This window comes from Schistocerca americana, chromosome 1, assembly GCF_021461395.2.
Source record: "Schistocerca americana isolate TAMUIC-IGC-003095 chromosome 1, iqSchAmer2.1, whole genome shotgun sequence".
NCBI lineage: Eukaryota > Metazoa > Arthropoda > Insecta > Orthoptera > Acrididae > Schistocerca > Schistocerca americana.
In genome coordinates, this window is record NC_060119.1 from 1,029,604,288 (window position 1) to 1,029,631,578 (window position 27,291).

Sequence of the window (27,291 nt, forward strand, 5' to 3'; positions counted from 1 at the left end):
GTTCAGAAACTAAATGCCGCTTTATTTACCATTAGAACAGTATCTGAAATAAGTGACATTTCAACACGAAAAGTAGTATACTTCGCATATTTTCATACGCTTATGTCATATGGTATTATTTTTTGGGGTAATTCTTCTGATTCAAAAAGGGTATTTTTGGCTCAAAAACGGGCTGTTCGAGCTATGTATGGTGTAAGTTCGAAAACCTCTTGTCGACCCCTATTCAATAGTCTGGGAATTTTGACATTGCCCTCACAGTATGTATTTTCTTTAATGTCGTTTGTTGTTAGCAATATTAGCTTATTCCCAAGAGTTAGCAGCTTTCACTCAGTTAATACTAGGCAGAAATCAAATCTGCATGTGGAATGCACTTCCTTGACTCTTGTGCAGAAAGGAGTGCAGTATTCTGCTGCATCCATTTTCAATAAGCTACCACAAGAACTCAAAAATCTTAGCAGTAGCCCAAACACTTTTAAGTCTAAACTGAAGAGTTTCCTCATGGCTCACTCCTTCTATTCTGTCAAGGAGCTCCTGGAAGAGATAAAAAATTAAGCAAATTCCAGTGTTACATTCTTGATTTTCTTTATTTAAACTAACGACTTGTTTCATTTTATGTGTTTCTACAATCGTGTTATAATTTCATGTATTGACTCGTTCCATGACCATGGAGACTTCTCCTAAATGTGGTCCCACGGAACAATAAATAAATAAATAAATAAATACACTTATTTAAAAAGGCAGCTAAAAAGTACCTGTTACGCAATACATATTATACATTGAAGGATTACTTAGCTAAAACAGAGTAGGGGTTTGATAAAAAATGTTATACAAATAAATAATAATAATAATGATTATAAAATATCCAACATTTCACATAGCACCTTCACTTTATGTTTCTTCCTTCTTTTTTCCTTTCTAGGAACACTTACCCCCACGCTATGAATGGCACAATACTAACACCTTTTCCTCTTTCTGAGCTCAACATCTCACTCATTATAGAGGGATACTGACTCAGTTTTTCAGGATAGCAAATTGTAAGATGCAGAACAGAAAGTGGCCCAGAGATCACCAGTGTGTGTGTGTGTGTGTGTGTGTGTGTGTGTGTGTGTGTGTGTCTGTAGTGGGTGAAATGTTATGAAACAATGTGTGCATAGTGTGTGAAGTGAGTGACAGTAAGATTTGACTGAACAATGTGGCAATACAATATTTAATAAATTATTTGTAAAAAAGGTATTATATACCAGGAGTAAATCTAAAGATTGTCTCTAACTAGAGGTCTGTAAATATATGTGTATATGAATTAGCTTATTTTAAATTGATCTAAATTTGTAAATACTTTGACATGTCCTATATCCTTGTAAAAAGAGATCTACAGATGAATAAAGCTACTACTACTACTACTACTACTAACAGCTGCATACTTGTAGAACCCCAGAACTGACTTTCCTACAGCAGTTCAAACACTTCATGGTTGTTTACAATATTTTTAAAAAATTCATCTACACAATAACAGTAATATTCTGTTAATTACAGATCATAACTTAAAATACATCAGTGAAGATTTTCCGAGGACGTGTCACGCTTGTTTACGTAACGAAACGGCCGATCTTGCAACTATAGTGGACTCCAAAAATGAAATAATAAAATTACTTCAAAAGGACATTCAGGCATTAAAAACTGAAATACTATGTTTAAAGGAAGAAAATTCTAGATTAATACTTGAAAAACAGTCCGATGTGGGTGAAATACATAAAACAAAACAACAACAAGAATTGAAAACCACGTGTGAAAGTGCAACTGTAAATGCAAGTAGTGTCACCAAAACTACAAAAAGTGGTCCTAAGGTTAAACAAGCTCAATTTCAGTGTAAAAAGAATGTTAAAATTTACGGAGATAGTCATGCACGCAATATTTCAGATTGTATGTCTAACTCGACCACAGAAAACGTGCGCATTTCATCCGTTATTAAACCAGGGGCGAAGTTTGTTGATGTAACAAGCTCTGTAAACAACGACTGCACCGATTTTACAGAAAGTGATGTCGTTGTTATTATAGCAGGTTCAAACGACGTTTATTGCAACGAGGCCAGTTCATTTATTAAAAAGTTGATTGTTATGTTAATGATGTTGTCCCATACAAATGTGATCTTGTCAAATATTCCGGCGAGATTTGATCTGCCTGACTGGTCGTGTGTGAACCGAGAAATCCGATCTACAAATAAAAAATTAAAACATTTCTGCTCCAAGTTAAAAAATGTGAGACTGCTGGACCGTAACAGTTATCAAAGAAGCAGCTTCTCTGTACATGGACTACATCTTAATCGTCTGGGCAAGAATACTCTAGCAACTGACATCAACAGAGCTATTGAGGAAACAAAATGCGATAATTCAAATGTGATACCTTGTATCTCAGATGTCATACACACGAAAGACGGAAGTGATAATTATATATGCCTGCAGAGCAAGCAAACCGAAATAATTCCTCACTGCAGTGTCAAGACTGTTGATTTTTTAGGATAAAAAAGTCCCTCAGTGTTCCCAATTTAGAAACTATCAATTTGTGTGATAATGTTAACCTTGAGAAGGATATATCCTCTCATGATTGTACCAATGTATCATTTTTACATTATAATGTTGAGGGCTTGGGTAACAAAATCGATGTATTTGAGGCCTTAGTTACAGATCTAGCTCCACATGTAATCGTGGTTACAGAGCATCAAAAAGCTAACCATAATATTCAGTATTATAAGTTACAGGAGTATAATCTTACATCGTTTTTTTGTAGAACAGAACATAAAGGAGGGGGTGTTGCTACTTATGTAAGGAAATGTAACCTAATAAGTTCTGTAGAAAAAGTATCATGGGTTAAGGATTATTGTATCGAGAAAGACTTTGAAGCAGTGATAATTAAGTTAATGATTGTATCCGTCCCACTTATTGTGCTAGGTATATATCGAGCCCCTTCTGGTAATCTCGAGGTTTTCCTGGAAGCACTGGATAGTGTATTGGGGAAGCTAAGCAAGGGTGGCAATACAGTAAATATTGTAATGTTAGGAGACTTTAACATAAACACACTAAGCAACAGCCAGGAATGCAAAGGTTTACAAGACTGCATAAGATCCTATGATATTAAAGATCTACTTGGTCATGTGCCCACTAGAATAACTGAGTCAAGCAGCAGTTCCATAGATCATGTGATGACCAATTATGAAAATGTTGTTTCGGCACAGACTGTAAATGGGCACATATCTGATCATCTAGGACAATTATTATTGATTGGTTGTCTTAATAAACTTAAACAAAACAAAAAATTTGAGAATAGAAGATTATTTTCTGAATACAACATCACCTTGCTAAAGAATACTTTGGGTCAAGAATCTTGGGAATCAGTTTATAGAGAAAGGGGAGTTGACAGCAAATGGGAAGTATTTTTAAAAATTTTAACTAGACATATTGATATTACTATCCCGGCAAAGAAGATGAATGTAAATAAAAATAAACCTCCAGTAGTCAAACGTGTAAAACTTGATGAAAAAACGAAAAGACTCAAAGAAGGAATGGAGTATATGTATAAGCTACACAGAGAAACCAGTCTTGATTCATATAAAGAGGATTATAAAAAATATAAATATGAGTATCGCAAGGAAGTAAGGAGAAGGAAAGTAGAACATATTAGTAAACAGATTCGAAATTCTGACTGTGTCTCAAAGTCGTGCTGGGCAGTAGTTAATGATATGAGGAACACTGATTCAAAAACTGAAATTAATAATATAGAGTTAAGTATACATAATGATAATTTTTCTGATCCTTATATAGTTAGCAATATATTTAATGATTACTTTGTAGATGCTATTGAAAATGATACTTGCATGAAACAGGAGAGGCCGTTTAAATATGATAAGGAAAAGGAAAGGGACTCTTGTATGCTACCTACAGTAACCATCAAGGACGTAACAGAGCTAATTGACAACCTAAAAAATAAAAGATCAGCTGGATGGGATGAATTCTCTCCTTTTCTACTGAAAAAATGCAAGGGTGAGTTAGCCAGACCGTTAGTCCATCTAATAAATTGTGTACTTGAAGAAGGTGTGTTTCCGAAGAAACTGAAACTTGCTTTAGTTAAACCTTTATACAAAAAAGGGGAAAGAAAACAACCACAGAACTACAGACCAGTTGCCTTAACGTCAGTGTTTGGTAAATTAATTGAAAAAATAATGCTAGAAATCCTAATTGAGCACTATAATATGAATAACTTAATAGGAGATTTCCAACACGGCTTTAGAAGTGGTCGGAGCACCATATCTGCAGCAGTACAGTTTGTACACTGTCTGATGGAGAAAATAAATGAGGGATACGAAACGGCAGGAGTGTTTTTAGATCTTTCCAAAGCGTTTGACAGAGTCCATCATGGCGCTCTTTTAAGTAAACTTGCTTATAATGGTGTCAGTGGGAAACTGTTGCTTTTAATAGAATCTTACCTTAAAGATAGACAACAATGCACAGAAGTTGTGTATGATAATGGAGAGGTAATTGCAAAAAGAAGATCAAAGATAAGGAACATAAATTTTGGTGTGCCACAAGGCTCTATCTTGGGCCCCTTCTTGTTTATTTGCTACGTGAATGATTTCCCAAAAGTATTAGACACCAGTCATCGTATTACTATGTATGCTGATGACACCTCTGGGGTTTGCTGGGCACGTAGTAATGATGACCTAAATTCAGTGATACAGAATTTTGTTGAAAAAGCCCAATCACATTTTGAAAAAGAAAACCTGAGGGTCAATATTAACAAAACTAATTTAATTTATTTTAAGACAAGTAGTTCAAATAAAAATACTGTTCTAAATGAGGACATTCAGGAAAATACCTGTTCAGATTGTAAATTTCTGGGGATATATATAGATGACAGACTTTCTTGGAATCAGCAAATAGATCATGTCTGTGGTAAAATAACATCTAGTCTGTATTTACTAAGGACATTAGTTCAATATTTAGATATAGAAGCAATAAAAATAGCGTATTTTGGGTTGGTGTATCCCCATCTATCTTATGGAATTGTATTGTGGGGTGGGTGTAGCCAATACAATATAAAAAGGGTATTTGTATTGCAGAAAAGAGTAATAAGAACTATGGCAAAAGTAAGACCCAGAACTTCATGTAAAAACCTGTTTATTAAGTTTAATATTATGACTATCTATGCAGTATATATGTTTCAATCAATATTATTAGTGAAAAAAGACAAAAAAGTGACAAACAGGAATATGGAAATCCATGATTACAATACAAGACAAAAATCAGACTTTCATATGGTGAGCAGACGATTGAATCTAACAACAAATACCCCATTCATTAAGGGAGCAATATTTTATAATTCTCTGCCAAACAACCTGAAACAGCTTTCTGGTAGAATTTTTAAAAACGAGTTAAAGAAATGGCTTGTATTGAAGTGCCCATACAGTATGGTGCTGACATGATTTGACCTCAGGAATGCTATATTAAATATACTTCAATGATATTTTACTTAGTAGCATGTAATCTATTTATATTGTGTATCAATAATCTGAATGTAATTATTATAACATTGCCCATGCATGTTAAATACATGTTTCGAGCTGTAAGATAGATAAATAAAAATAAATCATAGGAGTCACTAAAGTTACGTGGAACACTGATATCTGTGTACTGTTAACTGTGTATACTGTTAATGTAGTAACGTAATGCACCTAAACTAACGTTAAAACTCAAAACTTGTAGACCTGAAAAATTAGGCCTAAGATCGATTATGTGCGATATGGACTTCACGCGTTTTGAAAAGAAATATAAGATAGAACTTAAAATCTTCAATTCTCCGAATAGATCCGACACCAGTAAATATGCGAGGAAGGACCCAAAAGTAACGCGAATTGGGATGTAGTGGGGAGGGAGAGTGGGGGAACCCATTGTTCGACCAGTTTTCCGTTACCGTCCCGCCACCAGACCTGAGTAGTGTTGGGCTAAACTGCGATTTTCCGATATCAGTGATTTCTGTGAATGCTACTTTTTAGTATCTGTTATTCTTAACTGTGATTTGTCGCAGTTATGGAACCTAAGTCGCGTATCCCTCCGCCACTGCTATTTCTGCGATTTCTGCTACTTCTGCGATTTCTGCGACTTACCGCCGTATGAAAAAGCTACATCTGTCCACACAGAAAATTGCATCTCAACAAACCTGTCATTGGTAAGTGTGTTTTACGTTTGTTCTTCCGTTGGCTTTAATCTTGTATTAAAGAAACAACTGTGAAAATATTAATAGTGTAATTAATATGTAAGTAGCCATACAGTACCGTAATAGTTCGTATTTAGAAAATGAATTCTAACATATTGTTATGTTCTCAGGTACCCGAACTACATTTCAGTCACTCAGTAAAGTGATAACTCAAAATATCATTGTCAGCAGATCTGGAGAAATTGCCACTGCGTCTTTAGACCGTTTTCGTCAGACGAGAGGTTAGTTTCTAAGTGTTTCGATGGACTTAATTACTTAAGTGAGATCGTTCTTGCAAATGTGAAATATACCCCATTGAGTGGCTTTCATTACAGCAAATATTAGCAATCTACTCTGTCAATTATATTGCTTGTAATTAGTGACAGCAAAAATTGTTGAATAATTCTTGTGATTTTGCAGACACAGTTCTGGTTGCTGTACGTATCTATCCACATCAAGGCTGTTGGGAGAGACTCGTGAGGATTCAAGAGAGCTCTTAGAGGATTTGCAGTTTAAAAGTGACATTATTGCGAAATAAGGTGAGTGATTAAACTGTGTTTTATTGAAGTTGTTGTGCGATTTTGAAGGAATAATAAATGTTAAATACAGTGAGCGAATAATGAAAATCTCATTTTCCACATGTTAAGCCGTCCTATACCCGTAATTTTCCGCCACATATTTATTGGTAAACACTTATCAGGAATAGCTTAAGTGAATTACTTGAAAGTAACACAGGAAAAGCTTACTTATGTAGATGGTAGTAGTGTCGGCAACAAGTTCTTGTGTGTGAAGTTGCCATGTAGAACACCAGGTGTAAAACTTTTATCCCGAGTCTTGAACTGTGTCGGAACAAAAGTGAGGCATTCATATGACACAATAATACTGTTTTTATTTCACTACACTTATACAGGTGTCTGAGTTCTGCTGTGTTAACATTGCAAAGTCCTGTAGGCATGTGGAGTATTAACCAAAACTGTCATATTGGAAGCAGAATCAAACACATTTGTTGTTACGTTACTTGATATTTTCAGGAGAAAAAGGCAATGTTGCTTCTTATTAATATAATACATTCAGAGTCACAGCTGTGTTTGACTAACCATAACTGATGCTGAATGTGCATGTCATCATATTATATGAAGGGCTTATTTCAATAGTGGTACAAGTCCATTACCTCCACTTTTTTGTCTATAATGCTTCTGAAATTAATGATCCAAACAAACATAAATAAAGGTTCATCTCTAGCAAGAAGCCATATGCTTGAATATTTCTGGTATCTCAACTGCAGATTTTTCTGCACTCATTTAACTTTACGAGCCTGTATCTCAAAATGAAAGAAAGTGGACTTGTACCACTATTGAAATAAGCCCTTCATATTCAGCGTTATACACACAGCACGTCGATCTCGTGAGGCACAAGGCTCTCGTAACGAAGTACGTACGTCGGTCAACAGATGGCACTAGGAAAAGAATGTTAACTGCGCTTTTTAGTTGCTACTTGCGACTCTTAGTTGCAGTTTGTCACAGAAATCGCAGTTTGACTCGGTAGCGAATAGCATAGTATGAACTTTGCTCAACAGATGGCACTGCGAACTGCGCTTTTAAGTTGCTACTTGCGACTCTTAGTTGCGACTTGTCACGGAAATCGCAGTTAGACTCGATAGCGTGTCGCAGAGATGAGCGTAGTACGAACTTTGCTCAACAGATGGCACTGCTAACTGCGCATTTTAGTTGCTACTTGCGACTCTTAGTTGCGACTTATCACGGAAATCGCAGTTAGACTCGATAGCGTGTCGCGGAGATGAGCGTAGTACGAACTTTGGCCACTTGCGACTTCTAGCAGCACCTCCTTTTACAGGGGGTGCTGCTTCTAGCCGCGATTTGTCACTGAAATCGCAGAAAGCAGTACGGAATTCGGCCAACAGATGGCTCACAGCGTTGAATGTGAAATGCTACTTGCGACTGCTAACTGTGACTGAAATCGCAGTTAGATTTTGTAAAGTTGTTATTGTGATATCTGTGACTTCTCAATCACTGTGATTTCTAACACGATTTCCTGCCCACCACTACACCTGAGTCAGAGTACGATGTTGTGTAGCTGTGAGTGTGTGAGAGTCTTTTTAGTAGAACAACTTTTTCTGTTTCAGCGAAAACGTAATGGCAGATTGTCGAGAGCAACGTGTGGCTGTGAAATTTTGTTTCCTATTAGAGAAATCGGACGCGGAAACTAGTGTACTGCTTAAGACTGCTTACGGGAATGCTACCCTAAGTAAAACCAAAGTCTACGAGTAGTTTTCACGTTTTAAAAAAGGAAAAATGTCAACTGAAGACCAACCCCGTACAGGACGGTCATCAAAGTCAAGAAGTGACGGAAAAGTCGACAAAATCAATGCCCTCGTTCGTAAAGACCGTCGCCGAACCATTGATCAACTCTTTGAGATGTATGGAATATCATGGAGTTAAAGGAATTTATCAGAAGATTTGCACATGAGAAGAGTTGCAGTCAAATTTGTCCCTCACCTTCTCACAGATAAGCAAAGGGTGCATCGACTTCAGGCTAATTCTGAGATTCAAAATCAGCTCAAAGGGAACCCAGAATTTTTTCCAAGTGATGAATCGTGGCGCTATGGATAAGACCTCGAAAGAAAGCAGCAATCAAGCCAGTGGAAGACAAGTGGCTCTCCTCATTCCAAAAAAGCTCGCCAAGTGAAGTCAAACATCAAGACAATGCTCACTTGTTTCTTCAGTTGCAGAGGTGTTGTGCACAGTGGTCAAACCGTCAACCTGGTGTTCTACTTGGAGGTTTTGAAAAGATTGAGGTAGAGTATCCGGAAGAAAAGGGCAGATCTTTGGGGCACAAGCGACTGGTTCTTCTATCATGAGTATGCTCCAGCCCACACGGCCCTCTCCGTAAAGCAGTTTTTGACCAAAAAGCAGCATGGCCCCTCCACTACTCACCGGATCTAGCCCCCTATGTTTCTTTTTGTTCCCCAGACTCGAAAGATACGTGAAAGAAGGCAATTTTCCACTGTGGAAGAGGTAAAACAAAAATTGCTGGAAGGCAAAAGAACATCCCGATACGTGAATTTAAGAACTGCTTCGAACAACGGAAGGATCCTTTGAAGAAGTGCGTTGTGGTCAGTGGAGAATAGTTTGAAGGCGATTAAAATTTGGCATAAAGTATTAACAAATAAAGACGTTATGACGAATTTCCCTTTTTTTCTGGGGCCTCTCGCATGTGTAACGAAAGCAACCTAAATTCTTCACTGAATACTTACGCAAACATCTTAAATTTTTAAGTGATACTACGTCTGAAGCACGCGGAAACAGGCCCTTAGGACATATCTTTTTTTTTCTTTTTTCCGTTTGAAACAAGTTAGATGTAAGATTAACTAAACTATCAGTTATTACAGAATTAACTACTTATCTATACGAGCTCACAAGCGTGTGAGGTCTGTGCCAGGGCTGCTAACATGATACTGCCAATGCTGCCCATGAATGGCACAATATTTCCAGGCAGCGCAGTATCTTTCTAAACCTGGTGCTGTTTCCCCTTGTTACTGTTCTCTGTCACATTACATTACTCAGTATCTGTCCCTTTCTTTCTCTACTTTCGTAAGTTTCCTTGTCGCCTGGCGAAACGCGCACTTTCCACCTGCTTACCAAGCATCCTGCGAATCTCTGACGTCTGAACCACCCTGTATCAAAGGTCTCTTCCGTTCACAACTCATGGCTACATGCTCAAGTGAATTGACGGTGCAGCGCCTGATGACCCAACAAATACAACTATTCCTAGACCTTAAAATTGATTCCCCTCATCCACGCATATTTTGGCGTGTGTACTTTATCCTGACCGAACCTTCGTACTTTCTTGCAGCTCTTACCTAACAGCTCTCTCGCCAGATCTTTCCATCAAGCACACACCTTTGCTGAGTTCATCCCATCCAATTACACCTGCCGCCCTCTCTTCCCAAGATATCCATCCATCAACCGGTATCCCACTCAATTATCGTCCTTTTACTTATATTTTTACTGTGGCCTCATCCCATTGTCAAGTCAATTTTGTTTCGTTTTTCACTATAATTACTCTGGTTTCATATTTTTTTATTATACTCCATCTGTTTCGCCTTGATTGTGACAGTCACACATAATTTTAAGTAAATTTTTAATGTTTTTTGTTGTCTACTATCGATTCTTGCTCTCCCCATCTTCGCCAATACCAAAAAGTTTCTCTATGCCTAGCTACAACCCAGTCATAATACTCTTCTTGTGTTGTTGTCTAGCACATGGAAAGTCTCGAAATAGCCTGACCACCAAATCAACTATTTCCAGCTGCATCCCCTACTTTCACAATGACCTTCATCTGTTCAAATTGGGTTAGTTCATAACCGTCACCAACCTAGGCTTGCAAAACCATATAAACCAGGACCAAACCTTCTTGCTCTACCTCTGTTCCATTTGCAAATTGCTCCTGCTCTGCAATAACAAATTGCTACATCCTATCTCCCAGACCGAAACTATTGCCCTCCAGGAACTAGAGCACCATGCACAACCCCACCTCTAAAACTGCCTAATCTGTGTCACCTTGCAAATATGCTAGATTTGCCACATATTCAAGAACTTCCTCTCATCACTCTACAGGACCCGGAGCCTAAAGAGGTCTGCAGGTCAGTCATGAACCTTTCCTCCAAAAGCCTTAGCTCCACAGAAGTACCTGTTATTTCCTATCTTTTGCCCCAATCTGAAACTATTTCCTGCTGGGCCTGTTAAATAACTTCTCTCTGTCCCTACAGTGGTAACATTTTTCAGCATCTAACCATACCTGTCAAACTTGATCCACAAGCACTAAGGAACTCTGCTTCATGCAGTTCACTCCTCCATGTAACTGTGATCCATGCCCCCCCCCACCCCCCCCCCTCCACTCCACTGCACTCAAATCACACTAAAAGTCTTAAAATGAAAACTAGCATCACATATGCAGACAGAACTTCAATCCACCACCTAAAAACTGATCCCAACCTTATAATCCTATCTACTGATAAAGGCTCCACCGAGAGATGAACACACATATCTACACAAGTGAAACAACACAGCATTGCCAGATCACTTGCAGTGTTGCCAGTCTCATTACTTTTCTCACACACCTTGTATTCATGAACTATCTAAACAAATTCTTTCTGATCACCCAGAATCCTAAACATCTCACCTGGTTCAGACTTGTGACCCCTTTGAGTTTTGGACTGAGAGTGAGGACACCTTATTGGTATTCCTCCAAAACTTCAACCACCCCTCCCCCCCTCCCCACCACTCACCCCCAGTTCATGTCATTTGGTCTTCCTCACCCCAACAAGTCACCTTCCCTGTCATCAACCTCCACCTCAAGGGTGACAACATCAGTACTTCTGTTCACATCAAACCTACCAACCACTAACAATATCTCCACTGCGACAGCTGCCACCCATTAAACACCAAGACATCCCTTCCACACAGCCTAGCCACATGTGTTTATGACATCTGTAGTGACGAGCAGTCCATTTACAAATACAGTGAGGGTTTCACTGAGGCCTTCAGAGGCCAAAATTATCCTCCTCACTCTGTCTGGAAACAGAGTTCTCCCTTGCCTTGGTTTGCTATTCCCATACCACCTCACAGATACCCCTTGTCCTCTCACAAATGAGCAACCCTCTCAACTCAGTACCCTCTACGTTAGGAAAGGAATTATGTTTTCCACCAGGACTTCAAGTACCTTATGTCATGCCCTGAAATAAGAAATATCATCTCCACTATCCCCCTCCCACCCCCCACCACTCCCACAGTGGTATTCCACTGCCCATCCAACCTAGGTAACATCATTAGCCATCCGTGTACTACCCCTGCTCCTAATCCGTTTCCCAAGGCTCATATCCCTGCAAGGTTTGTCCCGTACATCCTCCTGCACCAGCATCTCCTACTACATCAGAGACAGGGTCACATCTGAAGCAGTCATGTGATCAACCAACTTAGGTGCAACCACTGTCCTGCATTCTACATGTGCATGGTCACTAACAAGCTGTTTGTCCATGCAATATCCACTGCCAAACTGTGGCCAAGAGATAACTGGAACACTAAATTGCTGAGATTGTTCACCAACATGATTTGCTTGACTTCAAAGACTGCTTCACTGTATGTACCATCCGGATTCTTCACATGAACACCAGCATTTCTCAACTGAGCAGATGGAAGCTCTCCCTAGAACATATCCATAGTTGTTATAAGTGTCCTGATATCAGCCTTCACTAATCCCTGTCCTCTGAGACTGTCATCTTTTCTGCTCCTGCTCCAACTCTACATGCACCGTCTATTCCACCAATGCACTTACATTGTCCTTTCTCTTCTCTACTTCTCGTTTCTGTCACACGCCTTCCATTCCATCTCCCCTTTCCCATACCTTCTCTCTCTTAGGACAGCGTCTCAATGATGAACCTAGCAGTCCACTACCCGGTCCTCACCACTTCCTTGCATGCTCCCACAGGTAGCACTAGCATCTTCTTCCACCCCTATCCTGTTATCCTCCGCCCCTCCCCACACCACACCTCTTCTACACCTCCACTGTCCACCCTAGGAAGGATCACTGTTCGCCTCGGACACAGTTCCAGTCAGACCAGCCTTATGGTCGAGAGAAAACAGTCGCATTGTGTGTTTGAGGTGTGCACGTGTTTGCGTGTGTGTGTGTGTGTGTGTGTGTGTGTGTGTGTGTGTGGGTGTGTGTGTGTGTGTGTGTGAATGTTTTGTTTCATTTTGTCTACGTCTCATGAAGGACTTAGTCATTGCTAATAAATATCAGGCAATCCCTTTTCAGAGTGCTCATCTACCAGTCAGTGCATCCTTAATGTGCTGAATAGTGATCCATCCTTTTCTGTTGTTGTTATTCAATCCTGGAATTTTTGTTTCATGAAAAACAAATGCATTTACATTTTTATCTCATAGTTATCCTACCACTATAGCCAACAGGTAAATGCTCTGAGGTGCTCCCTCATTTACTAACTCTTCTCCATAACAAAATGAAATCTTTGTATTTCTGCACATTAATGTGCTAAAGTGGATGTACCAGCCAAAGTAATTTTCTACATGATGATCCTAGTTGTTTATTATCATTACTGATAGAGGTCTTTGGTCATCTTTTTAATGTTCACGCGGAACTCTAAACTCCTATATGTGCATCTGCTTGAATTATACTGTCCAGTCACAATAGTGTGACCACCTGTCAAACTGCTTATTTAAAAGTTTTAAATGACTAATAGAAAATATCATATAAAGATGTGAAACACCAATAACCTGACCAGTGCTTTCCTCTCCCGCAACTATCCTGCAGACCTTGTCCACAAACAGATCTCCTGAGCAATACATTCCTCCCCGACCAACAACAATGTTCCTACCCCCAGACCACACAGAAGCATCCCCTTTGTCACCCAATATTATCCTGGCCTCGAATACACCAACAAATTACTCCGCCAGGGATATGACTTTCTCAAGTCAACCCCTGAAATGAGATCATCCCTTGCCAAAATTCTCCCCACACCACCCAGGGTTGCCTTTCGTCGCCCCCCTAACCTCCGTAACATCCTTGTTAAACCCTACAATATTCCCAGACTACCTTCTCTACCCAGCGGTTCCTACCCCTGTAACCGACCCCGCTGCAAAACCTGCCCCATGTATCCCCCCACAACCACCTACTCCAGTCCCGCTACTGGTAAAACATACACAATTCAAGGCAGGGCCACGTGTGAAACTACACATGTCATTTATCAGCTGACATGCCTGCACTGCACAGCCTTTTACATTGATATGACAACAACTAAACTGGCTGAGCGCATGAACGGACACAGACGAACTGTCCTCCTAGGAGATGTCCAATACCCAGTAGCGGAGCATGCCCTCCAGCATAATTCTAGGGACCTAGGAACCTGCTACACCGTATGTGCCATTTGGCTTCTCCCACCCAACACCAGTCCCTCTGAACTGCGGAGATGGGAACTTGCACTCCAACACATCCTTTCATCCCGCCATCCCCCTGGACTGAACCTACAATCTCACTCCCATTTACTCTTCAGTCTTCTCCTCTTTCCCTTTCCTCATTCACACATCTTTTCATCCTACATAGTTGTGTTTATCTTTATACTATATACCTCTTTACTTCTGTATACATCCTCTTTGGTTTGAAGCTGGCACAGTACTTACAGTAGAGTATCTTTGGCTTCCCTCTGACAACCATGCCTCCATCCTTGCTACCCTCCCTGTTTTCCTTTCCCTGTTGCTTCATAACCTGGGTTGTGAGTAACTGAATCCACTTTCCCTTCTTCCCTTTCTTTCCCATCTCTCCTCCCTGATGAAGGAACATTTGTTCTGAAAGCTAGGAACGTAAATTTTCGGTTCTGTTTTTCGGTATCTATCGGCTGTACAGAGCTGAGGTAAGTACTGGCCAGCCCCTCTATCCTTTGTTATTTAAAAGTTTTATATGTGTTGTCTCCCTCTGTTGCTTCGTGAGTAGATTTTTTAATCCATCCAATTACATCATATTTTCAAAAACTGAACATAGATGTGGATGCGGTCTCCAAGGATAGATGCACATCTGTGTTGAATCATTGTGTCTTCCAGAATGATGAAATCATCCTGGGAATGCTTCAAAAACATTCCCCGGCCTTAACGTACCCTCAATTGTTCCTGGGTGTTTGCCTTCAGACATTTCACATCACACGTGCCAACAGCCATCTATCCAATGAAGTGTAAAACATGATAAATCTGAAAAGGGAGTCTGTCATCAGTCGATGGATTTCCAGTTGCAGTTTTGGCATGCAAATTCCAGTCTTCGTCACCAATGAACAGCAGTCAGCATGGGTGCATGAACCCGGTACCTGCTGCGGGGGTCCTTATGGAGCAGCATTTGTTGAGCAGATGCTGTTTGTAGCCCCTTAATTCATCTGAGCAGTCAGATACTCAACAGTTGTACACCTATTCACATGTACACATCTCTGCAGCCATCATTCACCCCCGTCATCTATGGCTTGTGGTGCACCTCAGCTATCTCGGCACCAGTTTTGGATAGTGCCATTTTGTTGTGCATGATATACTGTAACCATGACAATGTGCAAACAGTTTATGAACTTAGCCATTCAGGAAGGCTTCCACTGTTGGACATGTGATAGGTTTCCACATTATGACAATGACTGCACTGATTCTGCATCATCCGAACACACTTTGTATATTTTCCATTGCTAGTGCTGGCACCTGCCATCAGTGAATGGTTATTGCACATTGAAGTCAAACATAGAAGGTGGTCACATTAATGTGACTAGACAGTTTAGAATGTACATCAGTATATTTGATTTGCAAAGGTTCCACTGCTGCTATGGTCGCAGGTTAAAATCCTGCCTCTGGCATGGATGTGTGTGATGCCCTTAGATTAGTTAAGTTTAAGTAGTTCTAAGTCTAGGGGACTGATGACCTCAGATGTTAAGTTCCATAGTGCTCAGAGCCATTTGAACTGTTTGCAAAGCTCCCTTACAGCATTCAGTTGTTAAGAAACTTTATGAAGGCTATATTTTATGTAATTACTATTGATGCTATAATAGAACATACAAAATGTCGGGGTTGAATAAAAGCATTAGTATGATTATTCAGGAATACACATATTTTGAAACAGAAGTACCAATACACTTAAAAAATAAAAACCCTGTCTGATTTATCACAATCCTGTATTTGGTCTAGCTGGATCTTATGTTTACAAAAAAGCTGTTGTCATATTCAGATGAAATATAACAAATATGGAGTTTCATTGTTGTGCAGCTTTTGTAGATCCATGGAAACAACATTATTAGTAGCTTATTCCAAATTGAATGTTCACTTTCTGGTGTTAAAGAGCAAAATCAACAATATAAGGTAAGAAAATTTATGTTTATTTTTTAATTATGAAAGTATGGTACTGAATTTTTTTTTATTATTTATAAATGTATAATTATTACTCCATGTATTATGCTAACATGCGATGTCACCACATGTCACATGGTGCTGTTCCTGCTGCTGATTAAGAAGGAAAACAAGGAGAATGTGTTGAAGGAGAGGAAGGAAAGAAAGGCTAAAATATGTGTGTATGAATTTCAATCAGTAGGATATGCTGTAGATAAGTAAATCTGACTTCTTTATCATTTATTTCATTATTTAGTTCCACTTGACAGTTTGCTGTCTAAAGAAACTTTCCATATATCTCCCTTTCCCTAATACATTTTTTAGCATATTAGCATGTACCAGCAACAGGAGTTGTAATTAAAACAAAAACGAATAGAGATGACCACCCACATGCAAATATTGGTGGACCCCTCATAGATAGTAGCATATCAGAAAATCACACTAGCTTTCAACTTTTCTTTATATGTCTGATCATTTACACTCAGTCTCTTTCCTGCCCCACTCTCTCTCTCTCTCTCTCTCTCTCTCTCTCTCTCTCTCTCTCTCTCTCATATATATCACACACACACGCCCAAAACTGAATACCTCCACAGTCACTGAAACATGAAACACACACTGACTCAGTCTCATTATGGTGCCCATTTCTGTGTGTGGGAGGGGGGAGGAGGGAGGGGGGATGAAGGGGCTAGGGTTTAGAGTGGCAATAAGGGTTATTAGACTAAAAAAAGCTTGAAGGCTATGAAGTTTGGGTTTTTCTGTGATGTTAAATGAATACATACACTACGCATCAATACACTACTGGTGTGTGTTTGCCTTTCCTCTTTTACAGTAACACAGTTCTCGCATGAAGTGTACTGCCTGTTGGACCACAGGAAGCAAACCGCAGGTATATTTTTAGATCTGACAAAGGCATTTCACACAATAAACCAAAGCTTCCTTCAAAAACAAACTGAAGTCAATTCATATATGGAGTACATCATGCATCTTTTAGCAACATACCTGTAGAATTATAAGCAATGCGCTAAACGTATAAATTAGACAAAGAATTGTAAATTTTCAATCCACCACTGAAACAATAACTATTGTACAATGTGTACCTCAGGGCTCAATCCTTGTTGCCTTTCTCTTCCTCATATACATTTACGATACTGCACAACCTGTCAACTACCACATTATAAGTGATGCAGTTGACACCTCCACCTTATTCTGTGGTGGAGAATATAAGATATTAGAATCATTTGCTACCAGTGACATAAAAGAATTAACAAAATATTTAAATGGTTAGGGCCTCTTAGGTAAATGTTGCTAAATCTCAGTTATTGGCATCTAAAATAGACAGTTCTGAACATGCCAATGTAAGCAACATATGAAACATCTTGGCAGCAAAAACAGGCAGCTGTAAATCTGTGGATGAATCGCATTAATTTTGTATGTGGAAAGGGGGTCAACAGAAGCGTCCGATCTTACCCGTCGGCTTTGACCCGTGACGTAAGCGTGTTGTGGTGTGTGACGTCATTACGGCGCGGAGTTTGATTTGCGATTGTGGCGTGTTTGTAGATGTCTTGTTTTTGTTTGTCGTGCTCTCTGGTGGTGTGTTCATGGTTTTCGTTTGTTTCGTTTGTTTCGTGTGGTGGGGTCAGTTTTCTGTTGCTCAGGTGTTGGATTTGAAGCGGAATTTCTATTAGTGAGTTAATGGTTAATTTAATGCTCATTGCTGTACGTCGGGTGAGTTTGTTATTGAGTGTATTTGGTTGTGGTTTTTTGTTCAGGAATGGATATGAAAGACCGCCTTAACAGTGTTCGGTTGAGGGCGATGATGGGGGAGACAGCTTTAGAGCTGATTAAATTTCTTCAGCTATTTGGCTTAATTGCCGAGGTCGTGAAGTGCGGTGTGTGCCGTGAACCTATGAAATTGGTTAAAGTTCCGGACTCTCGGACCAGGGACGGATACATGTGGTGTTGCCGGAAAGATGGCGTATGGCGTTCTGTAAGGCGTGGTACCTGGTTCGAGAAGTCTAGATTGGCCATGCGTGAGATTGTGCTTATTACGTATTATTTTTGTTATAGTTGCGGGCAGAGTTTTTGCGCGTTTGAGACTGGTGTGAGTGAGAGGACTGTTTTAGACTGGTATTCCTTTTGTCGTGAGGTGTGTTCCGAATTTATTAAGTACAGGGGTAAGTTGGGTGGGCATGGGGTGCTTGTGGAGGTAGATGAGTCGCAGTTTGGTAAAAGGAAGTATGGGAGGGGGAAGTCTGTGGCTGGTCTTTGGGTGTGGGGGGCTGTTGTTCAGGGGGGTGGGGGTACTGAATGTGTTTTTAGGGTTGTGGAGGGGAGGTCGAAGCCTGAATTAGTGGGGTTAATTGAGGAGTATGTAGAGCCGGGGTCCACAGTAGTTTCAGATGCGTTTTCTTCATATAGGGGGTTGGGTGAGAGGGGATTTAATCATTTAGTAGTGAACCACAGTCTAGAGTTTAAGAATTATGATACTGGGGCTTGCACTAACACAATTGAGGGGATGTGGGGAGCGGTTAAGTCAGTTCTTGGGAGGGGGAAGAGGCGCTCTTCCAACCTTCAGTCTCATTTAGATGAGTACTGTTGGCGGAAGAGTGTCCCAGAGGGCTATTGCATTCTTCGGGTTTTTTTAAGGGCTGTGGGTAAAATGTATAGACCGAAAGTGGTTAGTTAGGGTGGGCTGGGTAGGTGGGTGGGTGGTTTATTTTGTTGTATAGTGTTTGTGTGTTGTATTTTGGAGTTGTGGGGGAGGGGGTTGACGTTTGGGTGGGTTGGGTTTTTATTTTAGTTCAGTATTTTTTCGTTGGTGTGTGTGTGTGTGTTTTTGTATGTGTGTGTGTGTGTGTGTGTGTGTGTGTGTGTGTGTGTGTGTGTGTGCGTGCGTGCGTGCGTGTGTGCATTTGTGTGTGATTGTGGTGGCCAATCTAGTTTGTGGAGCTGGAACTTTTTTGAGGTAAGTTCCGTTTTTTTTTTTTGGTTATTTATGTATGTTTTGTGTATTGGGTATAGGTTGGAAACATCCGATCTCACGCGTCGGCTTTGACCCGTGACGTAAGGGACCTACACATTGATCTGTAGCGTAGCCCTGAATACGAGGTTAGGTTGGGAGTTTTTTTTTTGGAATGCGGCCGCGGCAGCGGCCGCCTATGATTCGAAAATATTGATTTGACACTAATGAACATGTATACGTAATATGAAGCAATTTGATGAACATATTGATCTGTAGCGTAGCCCACTTGAGGTTAGGTTGGGAGTTTTTTTTTGGAATGCGGCCGCAGCAGCGGCCGCCTATGATTCGAAAATATTGATTTGACACTAATGAAGCCTGTGGGGGGATGGGGGGGCACTGCAGACTCCCCCCACCGCATAACGACACATGATGATCAAATTTTGAAAAAAAATGAAAAATTTTTTCCGTACCTGCTAAACTGCATAAGTGCCGATGTATGTAGGTGTAAGGGAAGCTTTCGTTTCTTAGTTTTCTATTGGGGGATGTGATCGGTAGGTTCTGTTGAGCTATATAGGTTAAGGGAAGTGTCCGATTATGGATAGGAATGTGTTTTTTGGTATTTGGTCAGTTTTGTGATGTTGATTTATTTCGTTGTTTTGCGTGGTTTTGAATGGCGGTCGGTGGCTACATTTCTGTATATTTAGTTTCTCCGCACCCAAAAACCCCTAATTTCCCACGCTTGTCCCGTTACAGTCATTAGGCTTTTTGTGAAACTTGTGTATTTCAGTGTTTACAATACGTATGCGATGTTTTTATATCCGCCATATTGGAATTGTTTATAGTCGTTTCCGCGGTATTTGTGACGTCATGGGTCAAAGCCGACGGGTAAGATCGGACGCTTCTGTATTTCCGTGGAAAGGTCATTGGTGACTTATATATCCTTAGCTACCTCACCAAGATAGTTCCTAGCCACACATTAAAAATAGTTTACTATGGAACAGTTTACCACTTTCTTAACTATGGGATTGAGTTATGGAGCTGCACAGCTGATGTAGATTTAAAAACAATAATATTATTACAGAAACAAGCAATAAGACTAATACACAGCATAGGCCATAGATAATTATGTTCTGAAGTATTTGTGCTGCACAAATACATAACAATTTACTCTTTACACATATTTTAATTACTTAGAAGTTTATGAGCCAACTGACTGAAGTTATCAAGTGCAATGATGTACATGAGTACAAAACCAGAACAAAATATATCTTCTTTTGGAAAAGAACAAAATTAAAAATAACACGTAGGAGCCCACACATTAGTTGTTTGATGTGGTATAACAAAATACCAAACTGGTTAAGAACATATAGGTGATTGATTTTAACAATAAACTAAAATCTTTTCTAATATAATTTTTTTAAATATTCATTCAATGAAATCAAAGACACTGCTTGTGACATGAACAGGTACCATATCAGACATAAAGTAATAAATGTGTAAAACAGATGTAAGAAACAGCTACTGCTGTATGTAATGTTTTGTGAATATAATTTTTGTGATATTATTATGTCTGACATTTGCAAAAGTCATAACTGGACTGGCTCCATATGAATATAATGTAAATAAATAAATTTCTGTTTGTTCCAGTCATCTTGGAATTGTGAGTACCATAATAAGGAGGTGGTTATCATTCATCTTGTACTTAAGATCTAATTATGTAGAAAGCCTTCACGTATGCTGAAAAAGTCAAAGTAAATGTTTACCACAGAGCTGCAATAAATCTATTCTGTGGGTCAGTTAGCATGCTGGACAATTCAAAGCCCGTTTATAATTACTATTAAGTAATTAGGTTCCCAGAGTAACATTAATACTTGAATGTAAATGTTCAGATTATTTGTAGTGAGAATGGGAAATACCAATTTTATGTCTTCCAGAATTTAGTCAAAGAACCTGCGCAACAGAACACAAAATGCCTGAGTCTCAAACAAGAGAACAATTTATTCTAACATTAATTATCTATGTTCCATAAATTCCACCGTGAAGGAGATTCTTCAGAGATGGAGAATAAGTCAAGTTCTGCTTAGTTTATTTCTGTCCATAGTTCATATTTTACAATGACAATAGATACAATATTGATGTATGTGCCAGCCGCTGTGACAGTGTTTCAAGGTGCTTCAGTAGAGTAGATTAGATTAGATTAAATACTAGTTCCATGGATCATGAATACGATATTTCGTAATGATGTGGAACGAGTCGAATTTTCCAATACATGACATAATTAGGTTAATTTAACAACATACTTAAGTTAATATAACAACGTTATTTTTTTGTGTTTTTTTATTTTTATTTTTTTATTTTTTTTATTTTTTTAATGTTTTTTTTTCTTAATTTATATCTAAAAATTCCTCTATGGAGTAGAAGGAGTTGTCATTCAGAAATTCTTTTAATTTCTTCTTAAATACTTGTTGGTTATCTGTCAGACTTTTGATACTATTTGGCAAGTGACCAAAGACTTTAGTGCCAGTATAATTCACCCCTTTCTGTGCCTAAGTTAGATTTAATCTTGAATAGTGAAGATCGTCCTTTCTCCTAGTATTGTAGTTATGCACACCTCTGGTTCTTTGAGTTTATCCAGGTCCCATCTCCTTAAATTCCCACCTTTTTGCAGTTTCTTCAGTTTTAATCTACAGTTCATAACCAATAGATTGTGGTCAGAGTCCACATCTGCCCCTGGAAATGTCTTACAATTTAAAACCTGGTTCCTAAATCTCTGTCCTACCATTATATAATCTATCTGATATCTTCTAGTATCTCCAGGATTCTTCCATGTGTACAACCTTCTATCATGATTCTTGAGCCATGTGTTAGCTATGATTAAGTTATGCTCTGTGCAAAATTCTACCAGACGGCTTACTCTTTCGTTTCTTTCTCCCAATCCATATTCACCTACTATGTTTCCTTCTCTCCCTTTTCCTACTCTTGAATTCCAGTCACCCATGACTATTAAATTTTTGTCTCCCTTCACCACCTGAATAATTTCTTTTATCTCATCACAAATTTCATCAATTTCTTCATCATCTGCAGAGCTAGTTGTCATATAGACTTGTACTATTGTAGTAGGCATGGGCTTCGTGTCTATCTTGGCCACAATAATGGGTTCACTATGCTGTTTGTAGTACCTTACCCGCACTCCTATTTTTTTATTCATCATTAAACCTACTCCTGCATTACCCCTATTTGATTTTGTATTTATAACCCTGTATTCACCTGACCAAAAGTCTTGTTCCTCCTGCCATCGAACTTCACTAATTCCCACTATATCTAACTTTAACCTATCCATTTCCCTTTTTAAATTTTCTAACCTACCTGCCCTATTAAGGGATCTGACATTCCACACTCTTATCCGTAGTACGGCAGTTTTCTTTTTCCTGATAACAACGTCCTCTTGAGTAGTCCCCGCTCGGAGATCCGAATGGGGGACTATTTTACCTCTGGAATATTTTACCCAAGAGGACGCCATCATCATTTACCATACAGTAAAGCTACATGCCCTCGGGAAAAATGACGGCTGTAGTTTCCCCCTGCTTTCAGCCGTTCGCAGTACCAGCACAGCAAGGCCGTTTTGGTTAGTGTTACAAGGCCAGATCACTCAATCATCCAGACTGTTGACCCTGCAACTACTGAAAAGGCTGCTGCCCCTCTTCAGGAACCACAAGTATCTCAACAGATACCCCTCCGTTGTGGTTGCACCTGCGGTACGGCTATCTGTATCGCTGAGGCACGCAAGCCTCCCCACCAATGGCAAGGTCCACGGTTCATGGGGGGGACCCTTGATATGTTGGCAAAAATACATGTTTCATTGTGGAGGTACACATAAAACATCATCCAAAATTGTGCTAAATGCATTCTCTGAAAATTATTTCGAGCAGTTTTCACAATTGTGAAGACACACTTGACGTCTTAGCAACAAATAATCCTCAGCTAATAATAAGCATCAAAACGGATACGGGGATTAGTGAACACAAGGTTGTCACAGTGAGACTGAATACTGTAACCCCCACATCCTCCAAAAATAAACGAAAAATATACCTATTCAAAAAAGCAGATAAAAATTCACTTGACGCCTTCCTGAGAGAGAATCTCCACTCCTCCCACATTAACAATGTAAGTGCTGACTAGATGTGACTTGAATGCAAAGAAACAGTATTGGCAGCAATTGAAGAGATTTATACCAAATAAATTAACAAATGATGGAGCTGATCCTTCTTGGTACACAAAATGGGTCAGAACACTGTTGCAGAAAAAATGGAAAAAATCATGCAAAATTTAAACGAACGCAACATCTCCGAGATTGGCGATCTTTTACAGAAGCTTGAAATGTAGCACAGACTTCAATGCGAGATGCTAATAACAGTTTCCGCAATGAAACTTTGTCTCGAAACCTGGCAGAAAATCCATAGAGACATTGGTCTTATGCGAAGTATGCTAGCGGCAAGACACAATCAGTGCCTTCCCCTGCGCGACAGCAATTGAAATACTATTGGCGATCTTGTTGCCAAAGCAGAGTTACTAAACACTGCCTACGAAATTCCTTCACCAAAGAAGATGAAGTAAATACTCCAGAATTAGAATCAAGAACAGCTGCCAACTATAGTAACGTAGAAGAAGATATCCTTGAAATGGTGAAGCAACATAAATCAGCAAACAAAAGCAAGTCTTCCGGTCCAGAGTATGCCGATAGAATAGTGCCATGCTTAACAATCATAGTCAACCCCACGCTCGATGAAAGATTCGTATCTAAAGACTGGAAAGTTGCACAGGTCATACCAATATTCAAGAAGGGTAGTAGGAGCAATCCACTAACTTACAGGGCCACATCATTAACGTCGATATGCAGCAGGATTTTGGAAAATATATTATGTTTGAACATTATAAAATACCTCGAAGAGAAAGGTCTATTGACATACAGTCAACGCAAATTTAGAAAACATCATTCTTGTGAAACACAACTAGCTCTTTACTCACATGAAGTTTTGCGTGCTATTGACAAGGGATTTCAAATTGATTCCGTATTTATAGATTTCCAGAAGGCTCTTAATTAAAAAGAAATAAATACAATAATTTTAGTAGCTCTGTGACCAGTTACGAAGTCTTGTAACTGGTTGGCCCTGACTAGTATTAGCATGCAATCTGACTGCATGAAATAAAAATAAAGAATGACAAGGAGTTTCCATTAACACAATTGATTAATTAAGTCCCATGCAACTATAAAAACTACGAAACAACAAAGCACAAGTGTAACTGTTCTGTGTGTGGTAGTGTGACTCAACTTACATGTATCTGACTCGGTTCTTTCTCAGTACGACAAGATATTTTAAACACCATTTACAATGAACTAATTGAAAAACCAGAAATACTATAATTGCACATAGAAACCAGAATTACAAGTCTAATACATGAACACGAGTCAGATGCTTTGTTTACTGAACCTGTGACCAAGAGGCATTGTCATTAAAGAAATCTGTAATACTTTTTTTTTACCTCAATATATAGTGACGAAAAATACACTGTGATAATTTCATCATCTTCCATCTACACATTACACCAACCGAACAGCATCTACTCTCTCGCCCAACAGAACAACAACTGCACTTGATATCCTCTGAACTACTACTGCCCTCGACAACCTCTGAACTACTACTGCCCCATTGGAGGCGGCGGAATAATAATCTTTGGCGCAATCTCTGGCGCTGTGACTCAGTGTAGCCACCTTTCATATGCCCCTCCTCCACGGGCTAGAATTTGGTGGTATTTTTGCCAGCATTGGAGGTGAAAATACCACCAAATTCGTCCAAAAAACACAGACAAAAACAAAAGATGATATTAATAAGCAAATATTACATAACTAAATAAATTTTGGCTTTGAACTGACCCTGCAATAACCTAATATATAAAAATACAGTAATGAATACAAATGCTTGCATACATGTGATTTTACATAATAGTTTACGCAAGTATCATTTCTCAGAGTAGTTAAACAGTTCAATCAATGGCACCAGCAATGACGAATAGGTGCAGATAAGTCTTATAACATTTCATAAACAGTATATACACAATAAATCAGTTTACACAAATATTCACATAAAATCTTTCCAATAGTTCAATAAACAAGTAGCACTCCTCAGAGTAGTTGACAGTTCAAACAGTGGCACCCAGCAATGGTCAACAGGTGCAAATAGCAGTCCCATAACATTTCATCAGCAGTATTTGAACAGCTCCAACAGTGGCACCCGGCAATGGTGAGCAGGTGCAGACAGCAACAAGTGACATCATTTCAGTAGCAGCAGTTCCAATAGTGGCACCCAGCAATGTTGAACAGGTGCGGACAGCAACAAGTGACATCACCTCAGTAGCAGCAGTTCCAAAAGTGGCACCCAGCAATGGCGAGCAGGAGCAGGCAGGAATGAGTGTCATCACATCAATAGTAGCAGTTCCAACAGTGGCACCCAGCGATGTTGAACAGGTGCAGACAGCAACAAGTGACATCATCTCAGTAGCAGCAGTTCCAACAGTGGCACCCAGCAATGGCGAGCAGGTGCAGGCAGGAATGAGTGTCATCACATCAATAGTAGCAGTTCCAACAGTGGCACCCAGCAATGGCGAGCAGGTGCAAACACCAACAGGTGACATCTCATCAGTGGTTGAGCAGTTCCAACAGTGGCACCCAGCAATGCTGAACAGGTGTAGACAGCAACAAGTGACATCATTTCAGTAGCAACAGTTCCAACAGTATCACCCATCAATGGTGAGCAGGTGCAGACAGCAACAAGTGACATTATTTCAGTAGCAGTAGTTCCAACAGTGGCACCCATCAATGGCGAACAGGTGCAGACAGCAACAAGTGACATTATATCAGTAGCAGCAGTTCCAACAGTGGCACTCAGCAATGTTGAAAAAGTGCAGGTAGCAGTCCATAATATTCACCAGCAATAATGAAACAGTTCATCAGAGTTCGTCAGCAGAAATTAAACATTTCCAAGTGGCACCCATCAATGATAATACACTCCTGGAAATTGAAATAAGAACACCGTGAATTCATTGTCCCAGGAAGGGGAAACTTTATTGGCACATTCCTGGGGTCAGATACATCACATGATCACACTGACAGAACCACAGGCACATAGACACAGGCAACAGAGCATGCACAATGTCGGCACTAGTACAGTGTATATCCACCTTTCGCAGCAATGCAGGCTGCTATTCTCCCATGGAGACGATCGTAGAGATGCTGGATGTAGTCCTGTGGAACGGCTTGCCATGCCATTTCCACCTGGCGCCTCAGTTGGACCAGCGTTCGTGCTGGACGTGCAGACCGCGTGAGACGACGCTTCATCCAGTCCCAAACATGCTCAATGGGGGACAGATCCGGAGATATTGCTGACCAGGGTAGTTGACTTACACCTTCTAGAGCACGTTGGGTGGCACGGGATACATGCGGACGTGCATTGTCCTGTTGGAACAGCAAGTTCCCTTGCCGGTCTAGGAATGGTAGAACGATGGGTTCGATGACGGTTTGGATGTACCGTGCACTATTCAGTGTCCCCTCGACGATCACCAGTGGTGTACGGCCAGTGTAGGAGATCGCTCCCCACACCATGATGCCGGGTGTTGGCCCTGTGTGCCTCGGTCGTATGCAGTCCTGATTGTGGCGCTCACCTGCACGGCGCCAAACACGCATACGACCATCATTGGCACCAAGGCAGAAGCGACTCTCATCGCTGAAGACGACACGTCTCCATTCGTCCCTCCATTCACGCCTGCCGCGACACCACTGGATGCGGGCTGCACGATGTTGGGGCGTGAGCGGAAGACGGCCTACCGGTGTGCGGGACCGTAGCCCAGCTTCATGGAGACGGTTGCGAATGGTCCTCGCCGATACCCCAGGAGCAATAGTGTCCCTAATTTGCTGGGAAGTGGCGGTGCGGTCCCCTACGGCACTGCGTAGGATCCTACGGTCTTGGCGTGCATCCGTGCGTCGCTGCGGTCCGGTCCCAGGTCGACGGGCACGTGCACCTTACGCCGACCACTGGCGACAACATCGATGTACTGTGGAGACCTCACGCCCCACGTGTTGAGCAATTCGGCGGT

The 27,291-nt window shown here is 40.2% G+C and overlaps 1 protein-coding gene across 1 annotated transcript in view; it reads left to right on the top strand.

Annotated features, from left to right (window-relative positions):
- Positions 1-16,081: 16,081 nt before the first annotated feature.
- Positions 16,082-27,291, top strand: part of LOC124596054 (UPF0602 protein C4orf47 homolog) — a 151,941-nt gene continuing 140,731 nt past the window's right edge. Inside the window, exon 1 of the mRNA XM_047135033.1 lies at positions 16,082-16,154. The gene's annotated coding sequence lies outside the window, so the exon portion shown is untranslated. The remainder of the gene's footprint in view (positions 16,155-27,291) is intronic.